General features: G+C 38.9%; 1 protein-coding gene across 1 annotated transcript in view; it reads right to left on the minus strand.

Annotated features, from left to right (window-relative positions):
* Positions 1–20,519, minus strand: part of Ccser1 (coiled-coil serine rich protein 1) — a 671,676-nt gene that overhangs the window by 627,382 nt on the left and 23,775 nt on the right. The window lies entirely within an intron of this gene.

Consider the following 20,519-nt stretch of genomic DNA (forward strand, 5'->3'; position numbering starts at 1 on the left):
TGTTCCAACCTCACACAAAATCTTTACATTATTGTGATAGAATAATAAATATATCTATTGTACATATTAGGTCTATACCCTTGGTTCCTGGCAAACAGCTTCTAAAACCCCTTGACATTTCCAAAGTGGTATGTCTTTTTGTATAATTAAAAAGATAAATCTTGGTGGGGACCCCAGGATAGCTCACAACACAAAGCTGGATGTCAGGGGAACCAACCATAAAATGGAGGGGGTTAGAATTTGGGAGAGAATCCTCAGTTCTCTTTAAACATCAATAGAGAGAAAGAGATCCAAAGGTTGAGCTGGTCACTAATGGTTGATTGATTCCACAATTCTCAAATAATAATGTCTCTAATAAAACCCACAAAGACAAGGTTCAGTGAGCTTCTCACTTTTCAGTTGCTGCATACCTGCTGCGACTTGGAGGGGGTAACATTGTGAGTCATGGAAGCCCCTCAACCCCACCCCCTCCCTGACACCCCCCCCCCCCCCACTTCTCTTTCAGCTGGCTACTTCCTCTATGCCCTTTGCAATAACTTTTGTAATACATGGGTTGAAGGAAGTAATGTTACCCTGAGTTCTGGAGATTCTCTAGTAAACTTGTCCAATGCAAAGGGTGATGGGGACTCGAAGTTAGAGCCAGGTGAGCAAAGCACAAGTCACACATAACCTAAGGCTGACAATTAGCAGCCAAAGAGGAAGCTTGTGAGACTCTGAGATCCAAAGCTGCAGGAGCCGATGCCCGCTGCAGGGTTAGTCCACAGCAACTGAATGATGGGATTGGTGGCTGGGGTCCAGTAGAGCACAGATTGCTTCATGAAGGGTCAACTCCCCCCACGCATACATCCACACACGCAAACACACATGTCTGGCATGTGTTCTGTGGTCTAATTGTCAGGTCTGTTGGCTTTTTCTATTTCTTTTTTTTTTTTTTTTTGGCCTGTCCTAGGGCTTGAACTCAGGGCCTGAGCACTGTCCCTGGCTTCTCTTTGCTCAAGGCTAGCACTCTGCCACTTGAGCCACAGTGCCACCTATCGCCATTTTCTATATATGTGGTGCTGAGGAATCGAACCCAGGGTTTCAGCACTCTTGCCACTAGGCCATATTCCCAGCCCCTTCTATTCCTTTTTGACTTCGGAAAAATGTCATCATTTCTTCTAAGACTTTCTATATTATGGCTTGAACAATTGAATGTATAAGGCTGTGGATAAAGACTATGGGCTTGCCTGTTTTTATTATGTGCTTTGCATTATTAACCTATGCCAATATTGCATTTCATATAAGTTAAAGATATGTGAGAACCTTGTCTCCAGCAGGTCTGCTGTTGGCACCATTTTACAAAAATAAATGTGTTCACTTCCTGTCTCAGTGTCACATTTTGGTAAATTTTTTTTTTTTTTTGCCAGTGCTGGGGCTTGGACTCAGGGCCTGAGCACTGTCCCTGGCTTCTTTTTGCTCAAAGCTAGCGTTCTACCCCTTGAGCCACAGTGTCCCTTCTGGATTTTCCTATATACATGGTGCTGAGGAATCGAACCCAGGGCTTCATGTATACGAGGCAAGCACTCTCTCACTAGGCCATATTCCCAGCCCACATTTTGGTAATTTTTGAAATATGTAAAATATTTAAAGTTTTTTTTATTATTATTTGTTATAGTGACTTATGATTGGTGATCTCTGATATTACTGTTTTGTTTTGCTTTGCTTTGCTGTTTTTCTTTTTTATCTAGAAGTAATGTGGTTTCAACTCAAGTCTTCACACTTGCCCGGTTTGCTTGTTTGGATGGAACTCTCCCACGTGAGCCACTCTTCTAACCTGACTTTTTCCAGTTATTGTTTATTTACTCATATTCTTAGCTGTTGATTTATAACTGCCAGATCTCAGAAAGAGTCTAGGTAACAATCTATAGGGGAAAAAAATTTCAGTGGACTATGGTTCCCTAACAAAACCAGAATGACTCGCTAATACAGACAACATGAATGAATTGAAAACTATCAAGCTGGATGAAATCAGCAAGATACAAGGAGCATGCACTTAATACACGGTGAGACGGGATGGGGATGGGAAATCCAGGAGGGAAGTTTGAGGTTGTAGCTTTGAGATTGTGATCTTCCTTAATGTGCCCTGGGTCTTATAAAGAAAAATAGAGATGGAGGAAGGAAGGGAGGGAGACAGAAAGGGAGAAAAGAAGAGAGGAAGAGACAGATGAGGAGGAGGAAGGGAGGAAGAGAGGTAGGCAGAAAAAAAAGAAGGAAGGAAGGAATGAGTGAGGGGAGGAGGGATGGAGGGAGGGAGAGAAACAAGAAACCACGATGGAAAGAATGATAGTGATATAGTGAGAATTTACTTCTGGGAGAGGCAAAGTGAAGAGCTACACAGGGTTGATTGGAAGGGAGTATTAATTTATATCTTGAGAGATGTTTGGGTTCCATAAAAGCATTTTTATTTTTTTTTTAATGTTTTGGTACTGGGGCTCGAACCCAGGACGCTGCACTTGGCAGGCAAGCGCTTTGCCACTGAGCTACATTCCAGCCCCATAAATTCATGTTTTTCTAAGCAGAAAACGTGCACATAAATTTTTGTGCTGCATTCTCTGTCACTTTTGCTTCAAAGAAACTAATCAATTGTTGAGTTTTAATTAATAATTTAGGATCCTCAATTTTCAGCACCTATACTTTTTTAACTTCAGCTTTCCTGCTCTAGAGATACATATATAGAGAATTTACTTTCTTCATATTTTCTTCTCACTTTTCCTATCTAATGTGATACATGCAAATACACAAATGACTTCTTACAAGCAATAGTATTCTAAGAGTTTTAATGATCTAGTTGTTTCTTTAAAACGAACTGGAATATTAGTGTTATTGCAACCAAGGGAGTACAGGAAAAGAGATTAAAGGATTGCAATTAGGTGCTCAAGTAAGGAATAACTCTCAAGAATGCATAATGCAACTTTGCAGCTCCCCAAATGATTGTATTTGCATTATTTCCTTAATCTTCAAAACAACTTCATAAACAGAAAAATCTATGAACTTGTCTTCACTTACCCTAACTCTCTTGTGTTCATATTCTTAGCTGTTCAGTATCTACTCTAACATCCTTACCTTTTGCTGCTAGGAAACTGTTCTCTAGATAGTACAATATACAAAATAGGAACCTAACTTCCACTCTATTGAACAACTCTACATGTGTAATGAGCACACACTCGTGTGTGTGGCACTCAAAGCTTGTCTGTGAACAGGCGGGCTCTGGTTCTGCTTTCAGTGTGGCTGTAGGAAGCTAGGTCTCATGAGATTCCTAGATGACGTCTCAGTGTTCAAAGTTTCATATCCATGGCTTCTGTCCATGGAGCTTAATCACAACAGATTCTACTTTCTCAAGAATAAACTCCGTGTGGATAGTAGGAAATGATGTAAGGTATTGCTGCCCTCAATACCCAAGGATTGTGTCTGAGATTCTCAGTGGGGAGCCACTGGCATGCTGAGGTGATAATAGGCACCCTAAGAAAAATTATTTTTTAAGATTTAGTAATGTGTGATGTACAAGCTGTTTTCAGGAAAGAAAATTCATTTCAATTCATATTCTTGTCATCGTATGTCACCACATTTGCAGGACACAATGGAAAACACTGGTAGAGTACTTTACTGAATCATTCCTACTGCTTTCTACTTTTCTAAAATCTTCTGAAGTCATGACCAATAAGAATTTTCCTATTAACTTTATTCTTAGCACAGTACTTCCTATTCAAAAGCACATCTTATTTTACTTATTGTCTTGCATCTCTTTGCAAGATATGCAATATAAATAATCTTTATCACTGAAAGTCATAGGCCCAGAAACTCTGCACTAAATGCTGTGAAAACTTGTGTGCACAATAATCTTAATAAATAAGTACCATTATGAATTATAGGCTCAAGGAGGCTGAGTCCCTGTTACAGTGCCATATAAACACTGTGTAACCATGGTGAGACTCAAACCCACAACTTCAAGGCACCAGAACTGAGACTCAGAGTCATCCCTGCAATACTGTTTCTGAAAATATTAAGTGATTAGATGAAAAGGTGTGCCTCTTGTTGATTTTTTATTTCAACTTCTCTCTGTTCTGTCATGTTTATACTTTTTCAGTGGTGTGTTTGGATCTTTGTACTCTGTTGCATTTGGAAAGTACTAGATCAGGGAACATTTTTATATGACTAAACTCCACGCAATGTCCTTAGTGCATGCACATCCACAAAGATACGCCTTCTGAAAACCCCAGTGTAGCCCCTGTTTCATTGCTAAAGGAAGGGACAATGACTGTAGTAATCTATATTGGCCTCCTGTTTCTACTTTCCACAGTAAAGGCAGCATCTCACTGTACATGACTGCTGAAGGAAAATTCCCAGTTCCTCTTCTTATCTCCTCACAGATCCTTCTAATTGGAGGTGCTAGAGTATGCAGAATGAGAGAAGTTGCTGGCAACCTCCGTCTTTCTCCCAGCATCTCCGGATCCCATACTGCAGGCGTGACACTGCCCAGGCCTTTAGTTTCTCTAATTCTCTTGGTGACTAGACTTTTCTATTATTCACAAACTCCATGGCTCAAGCCAAAGGCCCATGCAATCCAGGCCACCTCAACTTTAGGCAACAGGGGAAAAAACCTTGTATGTGAGTAGCTTACCATAAATTGGTGGTGAACTTTACACCAGACTTTGTGCACACTCACTCACACTCGAACTATACCATGCTGTTACAAAACAGGCAGAGACCTCATCAATTCTTCAGTCCCAGGGCATCTGGTAATCACCCTAGAAAAAGCCCATTGGGTGCTGAGTGTAAGGGGCTCACGCCTGTAATCCTAACTGCTGAGGAGGCTGAGGTCTGAGGATCACAGTTTGAAGCCAGCAGGGACAAGAAAGTCCATGAAACTTTTATCTTCAGTTAATCACAGAAAAACCCAGAAGTGGCACTGTGGCTTAAGTGGTAAAGTTCTAGCCTTGAGTAAAAGAGCTCAGAGACAGTGCTCAAGCGCTGATTTCAAGCCCCACAACTGAAAAAGAGAAAGAGGGGCTGGGGATATGCCCTAGTGGCAAGAGTGCTTGCCTCGTATACATGAGGCCCTGGGTTCAATTCCCCAGCACCACATATACAGAAAATAGCCAGAAGGGGTGCTGTGGCTCAAGTGGCAGAGTGCTAGCCTTGAGCAAAAAGAAGCCAGGGACAGTGCTCAGCCCCTGAGTACAAGGCCCAGGATTGGCAAAAAAAAAAAAAAAAAAAAAAAAGGAACAAAGCCATTGGGATGGTTTGCTCAGCCATGTCTTCCATTCTTGCTATAAACTTTATAAAAACTTATTTCATTATGAACACTTTGAAGCCCTTCAATTGAGCTACTCCAAAAATAACCAGAAATCAAGAGGCAAGGCAGACTTCCTTATGTATGTTTCACTGTGACACCCAATTATCTTTAAATTCTTAAATTTTATTCTAGAATGTAGCATAAACTTAAATGCCCTTTTCTATTTGTATTAGCTACATAAGCATATTTTCCAGTAACATTTTTACCTTTCAGGAACAGCGCTTCAGATTTTGTATTTTCACATTTCTTGCTTCAGATAACCATTTTGTTCCATGTCCCAGGAAGAAATCATTGGTGCAAATTAACAGCTGCACCCAGCATCTTGCCCAAAGAAATATTCCTTCCTAATCACATGACAAAGTTAACTAGGGACGACAGAGTAGCCAGATGGCACATTGGCAAAGCCAACAAATTCTGGCCCAATCTATGTTTTACAAAAAAAAAAAAAAAAGTAAGATCACTCACTATTGTCTGGGAGTAAATGGTTAAGATCTGCGCATCCCTTAGAATTTAGACATTTATATTTGCTATTCAAGTCACAGACACTCAAATATGTAACCCATGAGTAACCTCTATGGTGTTCAAATATAATCAGTAATATTTGGGAACTGAAGAATGAAAATGGCTTTTTTTTTCCTTTAGTATAATTAAAAGGTGGTAAACGCTTGTGAGCAGTGTGTGAACACTTCTGATGGCAAATCACCATGTGCTGGCCATGAGCAATGGCTCATGTAGATGACTACATTATTAAGTCGTTCTAAACCACAGTGGTGCTTTGAACTTCTCCATGAAGATTGGGTGGACTTAGAGCAGGGGCTGAGTTCCTTACAATCTGAATGCAGATGCGGGCACCAATACTCATTTTTACATTTCAAGAGGTTACTAGTGAGTGTCTAACCCAGAGCTGCAGGGGTTCAGCCATTATTCTGGAAGTGGTTGCTAAATCAGATAGCATTTGTATACTGCAATTTCTTGACAAAGTGTAGCTATTAAACACTAGAGCCAATTCACAGTACATGCATATTTAATCTTCCCTCTGCACACTTTGCCAGAAAACCTTTTAGTGTTATTCCAAAAAAAAGGAAAAAATGTAAGTAAATGTTGCTCATTTCCCATACCATGCTTCCAACTGGTATATGCAAATTTCATTATTATCATAGGAAACTGCATACTTTACATTTCTTCCTCCTAGTCAAAAACAGAACTCATACTTCATTGTACCCCCCACAATATTTAAAATAACACAAACCCAGGTAATTCTCTACTAAGGAAATATCACTGATAAAATTATAAGAACAAATGAGTAAAATATAACTTTAAGAAACATATATATGCATATATATAAATGTCATCATTTGCAAAAGTGATTGTATGGGTGAGTGTAGATATGTATACACACACACACACATATATATTTACACTCTTGTACAAAAAGCAAACAGTTGTAGAAAATACATTCCATATAGGAAAGGAAACCTGAAAGAAAATTTAAAAACCTTAAAAATAGATGTTAGTAACTACATGTGTATACATGTGTGTAAACACACATGAATGTATTTAAGTATAAACATGTGTAAGCAGGTGCAGCTGTACATATAGAAACACACTGTACTGCCACAGATGTATAGAGCTCAGAGCACTGCATTAGCCAAGTATTTCAGATTGGCATTACAGAGCCACGAAGGGGCATGGAGAGGTCATCTGACAAGATTCTTTCCTTTAGGCAGTGTAGTGCTTAAATCATCCAAAGACCTAGCCCTCTGTTCTATATTTAGGCCTCCCTTGGGATGGAGATTCATTGTGGACCACATTGCATTGTACATGTAATAGACTCTCACTCCCCCTTCTTGACAAAGCCACCTTTCACCGATCACTGGCCTGACAGGTTTTTGTGAGTGGCTTCTAAAAATGCACCATCTTCCTGATGGTTGACAGCAAAGCAGTTAAAGGATGTAGTTTTGCAGGAAAACGCAGAGTTCAAAAGGTACAGATGTATATGTAAAAGTGATATTAGTGTTTCCAACACTGCTGTCAACCATAATCCAGCCATTCATTTCTAAGACCCTTGGGCTAGCCCTAGACAACAGTACGCAGTAAAGGCAGATTTTATTTTCTGTTTCTGTACTCCTCAAATCCTTATTGTGAATAGCAACTTTCTCTTGTCATTAGTTATCTGTACTTCCTAGGGATCATCGGATTTTTTTTTCTGTTTCCATAACAACAGTATCCCATCCTATTTCTCATTCACGCAAGTCAATTTTCTTTGACAATTGCTAATCTGTAAAACACTTACCTAGACTAAGATATTAAGAGCAACCAAATGATTAAAAGCAACATCTCACAGGATTACCGTCTTTAGTTTCAGGTAAGAAATATATACACACTAAGAATTACATGAAAATAAGAGTTCTTGATAATTGCAAATTTGGCCATTTACTCTAAATTCTACTAGTTTACAAAAATGAATATCCAACCCTACATTCAAACTTTTTGGAAAATTGTATATAGCACAAAATAGAATGGATAATACTCGAAGTTAAATGAAAATCTGATGACTGAAATAATAGGATCAAACTGGGAAAAGAAATCTGGCATTAGAGCCCAAAAAAGAACTTCAATTCTACTATCTCAATTGTAGACTTATACACAAATAAAAAAACTTATCCTAGAGGAATTAGCATTCACACTTCACAGTCAAAGTGGGCTGTGCAGTCTGTGGTAAAGAGTGAGTGGGTTGGAAGGTGGGATGATATATAGACAATATTTGCAAAGAATTCTTTAAATAAATGGTCCTCTTGACAAGAAATACTGGGACAGAACTGCTTCAAAAGGGTAAGACAACCTCAAAGGAGGCAATGGGTTTGTGTTGTGGAAAACTGAAGGGCTTTCTTTCAGAGGCAATGTTCAGTCTCATGACCACAAAGAGCTGAGCTATAGCCATCCTTCTGACCGATTATTTTTGTTGTTGTTGATGAGTTTACTTTATATTCGGCAATTGAATTTGTGTCTCTCATGATGGGTAGTTACAGATACAAAGCCTTCTATCTATTTTATTTTTTGCCAGTACTGGGCCTTGAACTCAGGGCCTGGGCATTGTCCCTGGCTTCTTTTTGCTCAAGGCTAGCACTCTACCACTTGAACCACAGTGCCACTTCTGACTTTTTCTATGTATGCATGGTGCTGAGGAATCAAACCCAGGGCTTCATGTATACAAGGCAAGCACACTATCACTAGGCTATAATCCCAGCTCACAAAGCCTTTTAAGCATCTTTAAAAACAGATATCTAGTGCTTCAAGACACTAAATTCATATAGAGCATTTATTCATAGCGATTGCTTTTCCCTCAAAGTAAAATGAGGTGGAGGTCAGAGCGGAAGAAGAGATGGAGGGAGAAGAAACATAATATTAAAAATATCATTAAAAAATAGAAACTGGGTGCCAGTGGCTCATGCCTGTAATCCTGTCCACTTAGGAGGCTAGATCTGAGGATCACAGTTCAAAATTAGCCCCGGCAGGAACAGCCCATGAGACTCTTTTTTTTTCTTTCTTATTTATTGTCAAAGTGATGTACAGAGAGGTTACAGTTTCATATGTTAGGCCTTGGGTACATTTCTTGTGCTGTTTGTTACCTCGTCCTTCATTCAAGGAGTAGCTAAAATGTCAGAAGTAGAGCTGTGACTCAAGTGGTAGAATGGTAGCCTTCACTGAAAAAAAACTCAACACTCAAGCCCTTAGTTCAAGCCCTACTATTAACACACACACACACACACACACACACACCTCATAATGTACACCCATACATGTTATTGATAGAGTGTCATTTTAGTATCAATTTCTTACAAATGTCTTAGCCAAGTTTAAAAAGCATTCTTCAATGCACAGCCCTGCTTAAAAACAAATTTGTCATTGATGTTTTCCCACAGCCAATTAAAAACTGCCAATGAGTTGGTGTTTGAATATATACTTACTTATTAGAAAATGGTGTGTGTGTGTGTGTGTGTGTGTGTGTGTGTAACATAAAGAAATAATTGACATCTACTACAAGGATCATTTGAAAGGTGGCAAAAAAATACCATATATTGCTAGTTCTCAGATGTCATTGATTTTTTAAGGCACACTGTTATTTTATGCATCACTGAGAATGAAAAATGAGTGCTTCCAATCAATCTGTACAGTGTTTCCTTGTCACCAAACGGCAGGCATGTTCTCAGAGATGTTAAAGCACAAAAGAAAAAAAAATCTAATATGGTGTTTCTCCCAAATGATTTGCCAACAGGTTTTAGGTGAGCATACTTAGCCATTTCCTTAAACAAGGTTTCAATTCTAAAAAGTTCTTTAAAATGCAAACATGTTACTACCCAGGAAGGGTAGCAAATGAAGCCATTAACAGTGATTAAGACACATTCATTTATTAGCAGTCATTAAAAGTGTAAGAAATATGAATGTGGCAGATTATCCAGGCAAAGCAGAAAGGAAAACACTCAGAAGGCAACACAAAGCAAAGTTAGGTAGTCACCTATGCACTGCACTGTCTTTACGCACACCGACAAGTCTGTGGGGACATTTGAAGGAAAACCCCTGGGAGTCTTGGCAGCCACGTTGTGCTTTAAGGACACAAAGTACAGAGAATAAGAGAAGCAGAAATAGGAGCAGGAACTTGGCTGTTTTTTTTTTTCTGTATCATTATTAATATTCTATGTGGTATTGGGACTTGAACTCATAACCTAGGTGCTCTCTCTGAGCTTTCTTGTTGCACTACCACTTGAAGCACACCCCCACTTCTGGATTTTCAGTGGTTAATTTGAGACTAAGAGCCTAGACTGCCCTATCAAGGCCAATTTTGAAGTGAGATTCTCAGATCTCAGGCTCCCGAGTGCCTAGAAATTCAGGCATGAGCCACCAGCACCGGCTTCTATCTTCTTATCGAATATCAAATTCAAAACAGGACATACCCCTAAAGAAACCAGATTCCTAAGAAAGCTGCCAGGCGTTTTTAAACAGAGACTTCCTAATAAAAATTATAGCTATGCACTTGATGGCACAATATCACCATACTGCTAAATGATGAACACGTCTCAATGTTCATGACTCTTCTCAAGACAAAGAAACCACTTACTCAGGCAAGGTTGCTAACGCACATTTTATCATCTGTGACTCCTTTCCTCTCCAAGGCTTCAGAAAGACACTGGTTTATGCTAACATGAGTCACAGTGTTTGCTTTTGGTCCTAAGAAAGGTTCAAAAAGTCATCGGGATCAAACATCTCAGGATTTACACACAGCTGTGCCACTGACTTCCTGCAGGACATAGCAAATGTGATTTCACCTCACCACACAGGCGCAGAACCGCAGGACAAGCACGGAAGCGTCCAGGAAGCACTTTCTGTTTAGGAGAAAAAGGCCATATCAAAACTGAAATGTGGGGCTGGGGATATGGCCTAGTGGCAAGAGTGCCTGCCTCATATACATGAGGCCCTGGGTTCGATTCCCCAGCACCACATATACAGAAAATGGCCAGAAGTGGTGCTGTGGCTCAAGTGGCAGAGTGCTAGCCTTGAGCAAAAAGAAGCCAGGGACAGTGCTCAGGCCCTGAGTCCAAGCCCCAGGACTGGAAAAAAAAAAACAAAAACAAAAAAAAACTGAAATGTATCCGAGGACCCGAAACAAGGCTCTTCACCTTTCAGCTCCGTCAGTTCCAAAGTGGGGCTAATGAACCCTTCCTTAAGCCAGTGTCATAACCAGATGATTTCTTAGGGATCAAGATCTAAGAACATTGGTGTGTTCTCTTAGGCATGAGAGCCAGTGGACCGTGAAATGCTTAAATTCCCTGAGAGGCGGTAATTTTGTAACTCCATGTGGAAATGCTTAATTGTGAGGATCTTAACATGACCCATTATGAACCGCAATTCAACTCAGCAAACTCATGGAGCACCTGCCATCAAGGAAGGAACAAAGCTGGCATCTGAGTTAAGTTGGTCTCCCCATGAAGAAGGCCACAAATCCTGGGAGAGAACAACGTTTATTCCATCAGTGAACAGTGCCTTGCTTCCTTGAAATTCTTGTTGTACAAAGCAGGGGAATTTGTGCACACCGCCATTTGTCAGAAATCACATTTTCTATAGGAAGGTTTATCTATCACATTCATGTGTAAAAACTGGTTGACTTGGGGACCGCCATCCCAGGCGGGCTGTAGCCATGCCCTAACTCAATCCCTCTGACTGGCAGAGCCAAGGGTGTACAGCGCAGATAGGAGCTGTCATTCTACATTGCCCCAAACCACAGGGAAAATTCACAAGTGCAGTAGCAATGCTCAGTCTAGTGGGCAAATGACCTGGTTCTTTGAGTCATCTCATTTGCACGCCCTTTGTTCCCTTGCTCCCCCTCCCCCTACTCCATCCTTCCCATGAATACATGATACAGCATTATCCTGAGTTTCCCGGTTGTCAAGTGTGTATGCCCTGACATATAACGGCATGGGTGGATCATGGCTTTGTGAGGAAGTCAACATTATCATGTTGCCAGACATGAAGGACATCACCAGAGCCTGCATAACTTCCAACGCCATCCATTTAATAAACTTCTTGTTCTCCTAAGTTGCAAGCCACAGATATTTCATTAGGTTAAAAAAGGAAACAGGGGGCTGCGTATATGGCCTAGTGGCAAGAGTGCCTGCCTCGGATACCCGAGGCCCTAGGTTCGATTCCCCAGCACCACATATACAGAAAACGGCCAGAAGCGGCGCTGTGGCTCAAGTGGCGGAGTGCTAGCCTTGAGCGGGAAGAAGCCAGGGACAGTGCTCAGGCCCTGAGTCCAAGGCCCAGGACTGGCAAAAAAAAAAAAAAAAAAAAAAAAAAAAGGAAACAGGAATAAGGGAACAATGTAATAAATTCTTTCCTCCAACCCATAATTTCTAGTCTAAAACTAGATAGTTCAAGGACACAATAGCCAACAGAAAAATGCTTCATTCCAATGGGTTTTATGATGCATCTCAAAATACTGTTTTCTTTTTGTAGAAAAGAAGTGCAAGCAACATGTGTCCACAATTATATATATATATTGATTTTTCCATATGTCTTTGACAGTTTGAACAGACAAAAATCTAAAGGAAGTTTCTCAAATTAACAATTCCCCTGACATGTAAATTTAATTCAAATATTTATGACAATATCCTCCAAATATAAATATATTATAATATATTACATATTATAATATAATGTATTATAATGTATGATAATAAACAACTATATTATATATGTATATACAGTATACATAGTTATACATATATAACTATACACTATGTACATACACAAACATATACATATATACATATAAATACACATATATGCATATATACACACATATACATGCATACACATATATATGTGTTATTAGTGACATGAAATTCTCCTTAATACCACCCTTTGTGACCGTAAGAGAGGACCTAATCTGTGACTGCCATTGAAGGTGGCAAATGTTTTCAGGGGAGAGGCTCTACTCTTGGATCTGCAGGTATGAGGTACGATATCACAGGTACAATAATAGAAGTTCATTTTTCATTTTAGCATCACAAACATGGGTAAGTTCACTCACATGTGTTAAGAGAGAATGGCTGTTTTATTTCAGTTAGTAACACGAAAGATCTCGACCCAGAGATAAACTGCACTATGAAGTTACCACCCAATCTCACCTTCCACCTCCAGACCCTTTCTTTTTACAAAATGTGAATAAAGCAGGGTGTGGTGACTTACTCACAAATTCCTATCTACTCAGAAACTCCAGATGCAGGAGATGAAAGTTTGAAGTCAGCCTGGAGTATAAGTAGCAAAGAGAATCCCTGTTCCATCTCCAATTAACCAGCAAATTACCGGGCTGATGGCATGACTCCAGTGCTAGTGCCAATTGAGCAAAAGCCAGTCCCTAAATTCAAGCTACAGTGATGGCACCCAAAAGATATAAATTTATTTTGCATCTAATCCTTTATCAGATTTGGTCTAATAAAGTAAGAGACTATTATTCCTACTAAGTAGTTATAACCAGTCACTGGGTAGCATGTCTATGGGCTGTATGTGTCTGTGTGTATCTAAGTGTTGGAAGGCAAAGAATCACAAGAATTGCACAAAGGAAAAGAAATTTAATGAAAGCAATGAATACATTTTTCATAATTTTTATTAAATTGAGAATCACCTTAAAAACCATAAGTGAAACATTTTCTCAATATCTGATGTATGTAACAGATTACAGTCAAACCCAGGGACACTAAAATACAACATCAAATTATAAATCGGCTATATGTACAGGTGCATTTGTTTTCTTTAGACTTGGGTCCTATCCTTGAGATTTCCCATTATGCACTCAAATATTCTAAACTTTTTAAGAAATACCCAAATCCAAAATATTTCTGGTCCCAAGTATTTTGAATAGGGAACATTCAATCCATACAATCCATGATTAACAAAACTGGAGATATAGAACATGGAGCAAAGAAGCAAGAAGGATAAATTACTTTCACTGCTTAATTTTAAATGGATTTACTTTATTCCAGCAATCATTTGCTTGAAAGCAAATAGAATGTAATTAAATACAGTTTCTATTAAAGCAAACATCACATCACATCAAAGGAAGTTAATACATTTTTTTATGAAACTCTTTCTTAAAACATGTTCTTCCTTCCTTTTGAGTGATGAATACCATTTTCCTTCCAGTATTAAGGTAGCCAGTGTACACTTCATCAAGATGTTAGCTATATATTTACTTTTCTAAAGTCAGTTTTTCCTCCAAGCTTATATTGTGTTTTTTGCATTCTCCTTTTCAAAATAGATGTGAAGACCTTTTCCTAGAAGTTACCCCAAAGCATTCAATTATCTACAAGAGTTCCAAATAAGAAGCCGAAATTTTTAGCCATTTTCCTAAAAATATTAGCCACTTATACCATGATTTTTTAAATCAAAGACTCATGCATACTCTGACAATACAAGTTACCTTACATTACACCACTGGTGGTAAAGCAAATGGACTGTAATGTCCTGAGATATATCAGTAAACAATAGCAGAAGGACTGGCCCTACTTCTTCCAGGCTGGTACACAGTAAAAAACAATAATTGCTTTGATTAAACAAATTTTGTCTCCTAGAAAATTCTGTTTATCCTAATCTCTTTTTTGAAGCTCTTTTAGGGTATGTAAAGTGAATCAGATAAAAGGAAAATGCATTCTGGTCTCTGCATTTTGATCTCACAATCATTATTTTTCCAAAGCACAACTCATATTTTCTAATCATTACAAAAAAACAATTCAATTTGACCTCAAATTTAAGGAAAAATTTAGAAAAGTTAGGCCATGTAAGTGGTAGTGGAAGTTTCAAGAGGTTTCTCCAACACCAATATAAAAAGAGGCTTTATCTCAAAAATATTCAAGCACTAAACCATCATTCTTTTCCTCTATGCAAATTAACATATTTGTTTACTACAAACACACACATACACTCAACCATGTATTTTCACATGCTCTATCATCTCAATTTCTGTGACTACTTCATCCTTGTTTTGTAAGTCTAAACCTTCATCTTTTAAGGATTGTTTCTTTTGTTTTGCATTCTCAGAGTACTGGGTGAAGCAGAGAGAAACAGGTTAAAAAAAAAAAAAAAAAGACACAGGGTTAGCTGCCTCCCAGTTCCCTGTGTCTAGCGCACAGTGACAGGACCCTTCTTTCCTCCTCAGGAAGTCTGGAAGCTATCAGAGTGCTTGCAAATTCACATACTGCTGAAACTTGCAATTACTGGGCAATTTAGGCTTTTTAATCAAGGAATCACTCTTTGAAGTTTCCATCAAGGGCAATGAATTTGAAGAGTTCATTGGTTCAATTGGAAAAAGTACAGCTAGCCATTCCTGAATCTGCATCTCTTCCTCTATTTTCCTACTTTAAAGTGTAGTGAAGTAAAAAAAAAGGGGGGGGGGAGAGGGAATGCAAAAGGGAAGGGGGGAGGAGAGGGGAAATGCTAACTTTGATTCAAAAAATCGTTTTTAAGAAGGGTTTACACCCCACTGATAAGGAAAAAGAAAACACCCACAATTAAAGAACATGTAAAACATATAAAAATTATTTTATGTAACAAAAGTAAACTATAATTACATTTCTATAACACCAACTTTCCTGTCTGGGGAAATCAAATATGTTCATGGGAAAAATGTTTCATGGCATATGAAAATAAAGTCTATTTTTTAAATGCCTATCTTTTCCTTCTTTTCATACTTTAAGAATGTTCCAACTTTTCTAATTTCATGTATATAAATTCAAGATATGCCTGCTTTTAGAAAAGAAAAGAAAAAACTACCATAGGCACAAAGTAACAAACAAAACCATGAAGGACTCTTTAGTATGTTTCCAATTATATCAGCTAGAAATAATAGCATTTAATTGGGTAAAGGAAAATTAGGTTAAACACCAGGAAATAGTTTAAACTAAAAACATGAGACCATGTAAGAACAATGAGCCATTCAATCAAAGTTACTGGATATCCCGGGGTAGAATCACACAGAGGAAGTGGCTAAAATACCTTCAGTCCTACTCTGGACAATATCTTGGAAATGTTCAAGCCAAGGAGTTAGATAATTTTCCATTTGTTCCACATTACCTATTTACTACAGGATCTGAGCTCATGTTAATCTCTAGGTGATACTCTTTTTTTATTTTAACTTTATGTTTTCCTCCTTAAATACATTAAGACAAGGCCTTTCACTGAAAGATTTTCTTCAAAGATGCACTATGGGTTACTTGATCTGTTTGTTTTGGCATGTCACTGTTTATGACAAAGAAAACAGTTCATGAAACTATTAGCTCTGTACATGTTAGTACATAAATGGAAGTTTCTCTTTCAAGACTAAATGGTGAGAAAGAAAATAATAATGTGAGTTTCAGTCAGCTCCAAACATTAAGACAACATCATATGTGGGTAACATATACCATACAGAATTTCACTGAAAAATATAAACCTATTTTAGAAAGACAATAATTGAACACCCCAGACTTCTCAGAAGCGAATTTGCCATTCTCTGAATCTCCAAGAAATGACAATTGTCTTTCACGGATGTCTTACTGTTTGATTACTGAAGTCATTTTATAAGCTCAGCAGGATCAACTAGAATGGTCCATCATTTTCCCTCTCCTCCTCTTCTTGTTTATTGAGCAAAATGAAATATTCTTTGTGGAGCAATCAGGAAACTCATTAACACTAATTTTTAATTTTCCTCAGTAAGAACACATAATACTATAATGAAGGTCACATTTAACTCATAGTTTCCAGCAAATCCTTCACCATTTCAAATAAACTTTTAGCAAATACTTGATCCTCCAAAAAATAAAAAATAAAGCCAATGTGAAGTGCTTGATTAAAACACTGCCCTAAGGGGCTAGAAATATGGCCTAATGGCAAGAGGGCTCGCCTTGTATATATGAAGCCCCACGTTCAATTCCCCAGCACCACATATATAGAAAACAGCCAGAAGTGGCGCTGTGGCTCAAGTGGCAGAGTGCTAGCCTTGAGCAAAAAGAAGCCAGGGACAGTGCTCAGGCCCTGAGTCCAAGCCCCTGGACTGGTAAAACAAAACAAACAAAACACACACACACAAAAAAAAAAAAAAAAAAAAACACTGTCCTAAAAATTGAAAGGCATAAAGAAATGGGATAAGAAGAAAGGGTTTCTATTAGAGACAAATTGCTTCCATTTACTAGTGATATTTTTCCTTATCTTACTATATTTATATTATCATTTTAAGAAAAGGGTGACATTGAACAAGATGTTTTGTCCTCATAAACTAACAAGTTGAAACCCTTCTGTACAACTACTTAAAGATAAAAAGGTTCATATTTAAAACAACCAACATCCCAAAATCTATTTTTTGTTATATCGAATTGCTGCATTTGGGCAAAGTCACTACAACAGCTTTTATTTTCAAAGTAGAATAATATATTACAAAAGTTCAATGGTTCTCCAATTCTCTTTAGGCAATCAGTGCTATTTCCCAGCCCTGTAAATGGCCATGCAAATGAAGCTTGACCAAGAGTAGCCAGGGCTACATATCATCTTAGAAAAGCAACTTATTTTATGACGTACGTAGGATATTTTACAGTTAGAATGAAAAAAAAATTCCAAATAGCTAGCCTTAGGAGAGAAAGCAATAATTCTTTTGATGCTAGCCTTTCAACTTCAATTGTGGATTTGAGCTACAGCCCTAGGTTGACTCATCCTGGAGAAGGTAGGGGCTGACATTTGAAGGAGTTGATGCAGAGTCATAAGAATAAGGAAGTACATGAATAGCAGGGGCCATTTTGGCAAGACCATCAAATGTATTTGAAGGACAATTTCTAAGTCGTCTCTACAACTGCATTCATACTTCCCATGATGACTGCTGACATGTTGAACATGAGCTTGGAGATGGAGCTGAAAACCCCATCCATTCGCCCTATGGTTAAAGCCCTTTCAATGTCTAAGGAGCATTTCAAATGAAAAGGGAAGTCAGTATGTTTGTGACTATTGCTGCTGTCACTGGTATTTTCTCATCGATTAAAAAGATGGGCTGTCAGAGATCAGCCTTGCCATACCCCTTCTATACTATTTTCTCTTCTCTTGCCCTGCAACTACAGAAAAATATGGCTTATTTTGAAATGAACTGCTTTTTCATGGCACTGCATGTATCATAACTTTCACATTCGGAAATGGTATTGGCTAGTTGTCATCAGACATGTGTCTCCAGTGCACAGATTATCTGAAAATGCCATGGTAAATTTTGCCAGAGGGTACCTTCTAGAAACCACGGGGGTGACGTCTGTCACTTTGGCTCTGTGTCACTGCTTCATACAGTGGTACAATCGTGTGACTCCTCTGCTCATATTTTGCTCCTACAATCATGCTACTCATTCCGCAAGGGCAGTAGATGCCCCTTCTCTTAAGGGGGAGAACGTGAGGCTGGGTGCCAGTGGCCATGCTTGGAATCCTAGCTACTCTGGGGACAGAGATCTGAGGATTGCAGTTTGAAGACAGCCCAGACAGAACAGTACACGAAATTCATGTCTCTAGTTAATCACCAAAAAGCCGGTAGGAGAGGTGTGGCTCAAGTGGTAGAGCACCTGTCTTGAGTGAAAAGACTAAGGGACAGTACCTAAGCCCTGAGGTAAAGCTCCAGTGTGGGCGTAAATCAATGATATAGCACCCTAACTAAATACCCAGAAAATAACACAGTGGTCTAAACTACATTTGGTATATTATCTCATCGGAATTGTCTCATTCCTTCAAGAAAATTTGCATTCGTTACTGTATTATACCCATATCACTTATATTTAAGCTATATACCTTAATTCCTGAAGGTGTGTGTTTAATTTCTAACACATCGCTTTCCTTAACTGGAAATAGTTCATATTCTCTATTTCTCTGACTCTTCCTTCTAAATAACCATTGCACTTAATGTATATACCCTTTACCTTAGCAAAACATCATTTGCTTATTTTTAAAAGCTTTTTCAAGATGCTTTACATCCATAAATCACACATTTTAAAATTACAAGTAGCAATCGGTAAGTATTTACATACACATTTGTGAAACTATCACCATGATCAAGAAAATGGACAAATATAAAATGTTCCTTATTCTTTATATTCTCTTTTCCAACACTCTTGTTCAGCACCACTCCAGCCCTTCCCCAAAAAACACTCACTTTCATAAATATTGAACAATAATAGATTCATTTTCTACAGGTTTACAAAAGTTGAACCACATATCCTAAACCAATCTTTTAAATTACTCCTTTCACTTAAAGTATCTATCTCCTACATACACACAAGCTTTTAAAGAATACATCAGTAGTTCACTCTTGACATATTTTTTGGCCATGGCACAGATATCCCTTAATGTACTGCTGGCCATTCAATGTGTTCCTAATTTCTCCTTCTTATGAATGAACACATGCTTTGTCTGGGTCTTTCCAGGGAGAGATGGGGAAGGCATGCCCCAACCAGTCGAGCCAAGCAAGGAAAGGGTCCGCAGGCCCCGCCCCCCCCCCCCCCCACACACACACCCCGCACCCAGCCCTCCCTCACTGGAGGACAATCAGATGCATCTGGGAGTCAGGTCGGTGCAAGATCTCGTTTATTGGGGAAGTATGTGCCACTAACATAAGGCACAGGAACCAGTCAGGTCTAAGATCGGCAGGAAGGGGAGAGTGAGCTATCAGTCAAGGGCGGAAGAGCCAGGGCGTTGCAGCCCACAGAACCACCTCCAGGTTATAAGCGTTGTTGTTAGGCGCTGCCATCTTAGCCACATGTGGCCCCAAGACTGAGAAACAGGCGGGGCCAGCTAGTTGACTTCCAGGTGTGCCCCACAATGCTTCCATACCAATACATGAAAACATAGATACCTCTGTTTGGAGCAGCAAGCCTCCAGGTTGAAAGGAGACCAATGGTCCTAAGATATGGTTGCACATCTTAAGTTCCCATGGGCAAAATATAAGAAGGCCAGGTGCTGCATCTTCTCCACTTTTGATAGTTTCAATGTTTTTCATTGCAATTATACGAACAGGTGTGTGGCTGGTGGAAACAGGCCTGTATGACATTCCTGTGTGAATATCAGTCACTGTTCCTTGAAGTTAGTAAATGCAACTGTTTACATAGCTTTCATTCCTGTGTGGTACTGAGCACTCTGCTGAATGCCTAAGGACATCCCCAGATCTGACACGCACCCACTGGATGTAGCTCTGGCTTTCTTCTCTTGCCTTTAACTTGTATGATTCTCAATTGCTATGCCAGCACCACACACACACACACACACACACACACACACACACACACCTATCACACTGTAAAATTCTTGAGAATAGAAAAATGTTTCATATCAAACAGCATAAATAGCATAAGGCTCACTATAAATTTGTTAATTTGATGATTTAGAGAAAGAGGGAAGAGATGCACATAACACATTTATCCAGAAGTCTTCTCCCTTCTCTGTATTCTCAAAATACCACTCGCTCCTCATGCTGCTAAGCAGCCCAATAATCTCCTTACAGTATACTAATCCCTTCAGACTGTAATAATTAAAGCTGGCTTCAAGGGAATTGTGCAGTAGAATCTGTTTCTAAGTGAAGAAAAACTTCTGAAGGTTTTTAACATTGAGCATCTTTCATCTTTGGAAGTTATGCTGACATTAC

This window comes from Perognathus longimembris, chromosome 24, assembly GCF_023159225.1.
Source record: "Perognathus longimembris pacificus isolate PPM17 chromosome 24, ASM2315922v1, whole genome shotgun sequence".
Taxonomy (NCBI): domain Eukaryota; kingdom Metazoa; phylum Chordata; class Mammalia; order Rodentia; family Heteromyidae; genus Perognathus; species Perognathus longimembris.